The sequence below is a fragment of the Triticum aestivum genome, chromosome 4A (genome assembly GCF_018294505.1).
Source record: "Triticum aestivum cultivar Chinese Spring chromosome 4A, IWGSC CS RefSeq v2.1, whole genome shotgun sequence".
Lineage (NCBI taxonomy): Eukaryota > Viridiplantae > Streptophyta > Magnoliopsida > Poales > Poaceae > Triticum > Triticum aestivum.
In genome coordinates this window covers 85,175,748-85,180,535 of record NC_057803.1, presented here as the reverse complement: position 1 = coordinate 85,180,535, position 4,788 = coordinate 85,175,748, and positions in this window count along the sequence as shown.

Below are 4,788 nucleotides of genomic sequence, written 5' to 3'. Positions count from 1 at the left end.
AATTTTCTCGATTATGGAGGTGGTAAAAGAGTTCGTCGTAAAGGTTACGACGATGCAAGCTTGACACCTATCCGGATAGCTCTGAGTAGAGAGACCGGATACGTATAATGGAGCAACAATTTAGAATAGCTCCAAGTAGAACAGTTGTTTGGAATAGCTCCAAATAGAGCGTGTCTAGGAGATGACATAGAGATTTGTAAAGCACACACGGATCTGAAAGGTTCAGACCCGTTGACTAAAACCTCTCTCACAAGCAACATGATCAAACCTAAAACTCATTGAGTATTAATCACATAGTGATGTGAACTAGACTACTGATTCTAGTAAACTCTTGGGTATTAGTCACATGGCGATGTGACCTGTGAGTGTTAACCACATGGCGATGTGAACTAGATTATTGACTCTAGTGCAAGTGGGAGACTGTTGGAAATATGCCCTAGAGGCAATAATAAAAGTATTATTATTATATTTCCTTGTTCATGATAATTGTCTTTTATTCATGCTATAACTGTATTATCCGGAAATCGTAATACACGTGTGAATACATAGACCACAATATGTCCCTAGTGAGCCTCTAGTTGACTAGCTCGTTGTGATCAACAGATAGTCATGGTTTCCTGGCTATGGACATTGGATGTCGTTGATAACGGGATCACATCATTAGGAGAATGATGTGATGGACAAGACCCAATCCTAAGCATAGCACAAAGATCGTGTAGTTCATTTGCTAGAGCTTTGCCAATGTCAAGTATCTCTTCCTTTGACCATGAGATCATGTAACTCCTGGATACCGTAGGAGTGCTTTGGGTGTATCAAACGTCACAACGTAACTGGGTGACTATAAAGGTGCACTACGGGTATCTCCGAAAGTATCTATTGTTTTATGCGGATCGAGACTGGGATTTGTCACTCCGTGTAAACGAAGAGGTATCTCTGGGCCCACTCGGTAGGACATCATCATATGCGCAATGTGACCAAGGAGTTGATCACGGGATGATGTGTTACGGAACAAGTAAAGTGACTTGCCGGTAACGAGATTGAACAAGGTATTGGATACCGACGATCGAATCTCGGGCAAGTAACATACCAATAGACAAAGGGAATTGAATACGGGATTGATTGAGTCCTTGACATCGTGGTTCATCCGATGAGATCATCGTGGAACATGTGGGAGCCAACATGGGTATCCAGATCCCGCTGTTGGTTATTGACCGGAGAACGTCTCGGTCATGTCTGCATGTCTCCCGAACCCGTAGGGTCTACACACTTAAGGTTCGATGACGCTAGGGTTATAAAGGAAGCTTGTATGTGGTTACGAATGTTGTTCGGAGTCCCGGATGAGATCCTGGACGTCACGAGGAGTTCCGGAATGGTCCGGAGGTAAAGATTTATATATAGGAAGTCCTGTTTCGGCCATCGGGACAAGTTTCAGGGTCATCGGTATTGTACCGGGACCACCGGAAGGGTCCCGGGGGCCCACCGGGTGGGGCCACCTACCCCGGGGGGGCCACATGGGCTGTAGGGGGTGCGCCTTGGCCTACATGGGCCAAGGGCACCAGCCCCAAGAGGCCCATGCGCCTGGGGAAACCCTAAAGGAAGAGTCCCAGCAGGGGAAGGCACCTCCTAGGTGCCTTGGGGGGGGGGGGACTCCTCCCCTGGCCGCCGCCCCCTTGGAGATTGGATCTCCTAGGGGCTGGCGCACCCCCCCTTGGGATCCCTATATATAGTGGGGTAGGAGGGCCTCCCAAACATACCTTATGCCTTTGGTGCAGCCCCTCCCTCTCTCCCAAGTTCTCCTCCTCTTCTCCCATGGTGCTTGGCGAAGCCCTGCGGGATTGCCACGCTCCCCCACCACCACCACGCCGTTGTGCTGCTGTTGGATGGAGTCTTCCTCAACCTCTCCCTCTCTCCTTGCTGGATCAAGGCGTGGGAGACGTCACCGGGCTGTACGTGTGTTGAACGCGGAGGTGCCGTCCGTTCGGCACTTGATCATCGGTGATCTGAATCACGACGAGTACGACTCCATCAACCCCGTTCACTTGAACGCTTCCGCTTAGCGATCTACAAGGGTATGTAGATGCACTCCCCTTTCTACTCGTTGTTGGTCTCTCCATAGATAGATCTTGGTGTTACGTAGGAAATTTTTTGAATTTCTGCTACGTTCCCCAACACTTTCCACCCAGACGGTGCTTGCTGCGCCAATCAGCAAAGAGCCTTTACTGCTTTATATTGCAGCCACTGGACAAGTTGTCAGTACAGTACTCATGGTCGAGCGGGAGGAAGAAGGAAAAGCCTATAAAGTTCAACGCCTAGTATATTATGTTTCTGAAGTTCTGACTCCGTCGAAGCAAAGATATGCACATTATCAGAAGCTTGTTTATGGGATTTACATGACCACGAAGAAAGTTGCACACTACTTCTCTGATCATTCCATTACAGTCGTTAGTGATGCTCCATTATCAGAGATTTTGAACAACAGAGACGCAACTGGTCGAGTGGCAAAGTGGGCAATTGAACTCCTTCCCCTGGACATCAAGTTTGAAGCGAAGAAGGCCATCAAGTCCCAAGCAATAGCTGATTTCCTCGCCGAGTGGATCGAACAACAACTTCTGGCCCAAATCCACTCGGAGCATTGGACCATGTTCTTCGATGGGTCCAAGATGCTGAATGGTTCCGGTGTTGGGGTGATGTTGGTATCCCCCTGCAGTGACAAACTCAGCTATGTTCTCCAGATTCACTTTGACTCCTCCAACAATGAAGCCGAATATGAGGCACTTCTGTACGGGTTGCGTATGGCCATTTTCACTCGGCGTCTGTCGCCTCATGGTCTATGGCGACTCATATTTGGTGGTCAATCAAGTAATGAAGGAGTGGGATGTCACAAGCCCAGCTATGACTGGTTATTGCAATGCAGTGAGAAAGCTAGAAAAGAGATTTGAGGGATTGGAGCTCCATCACATCCCTCGACTGAAAAATCAAGCGGCCGAAGATCTGGCAAAGATAGGCTCCAAGAGAGAAGCCATCCCCAGCAATGTGTTCTTGGAGCACATTCATACACCTTCAGTGCAAGAAGATCCCTTCACTGAAGAGCCCCCACAGCCAAAGAGTGCCACCGATCCGACTGAAATCGAGATTCCAGCCGTAGTCGATTTGATTATGGAGGTTTTGGTCATCGTCCCCGATTGGATAGTACCATATATCACATACATTCTTAGAAGGGAACTCCCAAAAGATGAAGAAGAGGCTCGATAGATCGTCCGTCGATCTAAAGCCTTTACTGTGATCAGAGGACAGTTGTTCAGAGAAAGTGTGACTGGAGTTTGCCAGAAATGCATAACGCCTGAAGAAGGTCGAGTGATCCTTAATGACATCCACTCGGGGACCTGTGGTCATCATGCGTCCTCTCGGACCATTGTGGCCAAAGCATACCAAGCGGGATTTTACTGGCCACGGGCAAATGAGATGGCACAAGAAATAGTCGACAAATGTGAAGGTTGCCAGTTTTACTCCAACATGTCTCACAAGCCTGTGTCGGCCCTGAAGACCATCCCACTCGTCTAGCCCTTTGCTGTTTGGGGGTTAGACATGGTTGGACCTCTGAGGACTGGTAGGAGTCGATTCACTCATGTTCTTGTATCAGTCGGCAAGTTCACCAAGTGGATTAAGGCCAAGCCTATCAAGAACCTTGATGCCAGCACTGTTGTCAGCTTCATCAGAGAGATAACATTCAGATATGGTGTTCCACACAACATCATCACTGACAATGGATCAAACTTTGATTCTGATGAGTTCAGAACTTTCTGTGCTTCACAAGGTACTCGAGTCGACTATGCCTCAGTCGCCCATCCCCAGTCGAATGGACAAACTGAAAGAGCAAATGGATTAATTCTCAAAGGACTGAAACCCCGACTGATGCGTGACCTCAAACACGCAGCAGGAGCCTGGGTTGACGAACTTCCATCAGTATTGTGGGGATTGAGGACAACTCCTAATCGGTCGACTGGCAGAACCCCATTTTTCTTGGTTTATGGATCCGAAGCTGTACTTCCGAGTGACTTGCTCCATAATGCGCCCCGAGTCGAGATTTTCTCAGAGGAAGAAGCAGAACAAGCACGACAAGATGTAGTTGATCTCTTGGAAGAAGAAAGAGAGATGGCCTTGATCCAATCAACCATCTATCAGCAAGACCTGCGTTGATTCCATGCCAGAAATGTGAGGGGTCGAGCATTTCAAGAGGGAGACTTGGTTCTCCGAGTGGATCAGCAGAAACCACACAAGCTTGCTCCCTCTTGGGAAGGCCCCTTCATTGTCACCAGAGTGCTCCACAATGGAGCGTACCACCTCTACGATGTCGAGCACAATAAAGACGAGCCGCGCGCTTGGAATGCGGAGCTGCTCCGCCCCTTTTATACCTAAAGACTCAGTCTGTTGAGATGTAATAAGAAGCACCTTTGTAGTTTGTTTATCAAAAACAAGAGTTTTTACAGTGTTCTGAAAATGATTGTCGATTGCTTTTGTTGTTTTCTAAAATCCCCCAGTGGGTGGCTTAGCTGCGAATCCGTTTCGCCTAAGTTGAAAAAATCCTACCGAGTGGTGAGCAAGTCTCTCACTCGGGGGCTTAGCTGCAGTCCAGTACTCGCCTAAGTTGAAAAAAATCCTACCGAGGGGTGAGCAAGTCTCTCACTCGGGGGCTTGGCTGCATTCCAGTACTTGCCTAAGTTGAAAAAATCCTACCGAGTGATGAGCAAGTCTCTCACTCGGGGGCTTAGCTGCAGTCTAGTACTCGCC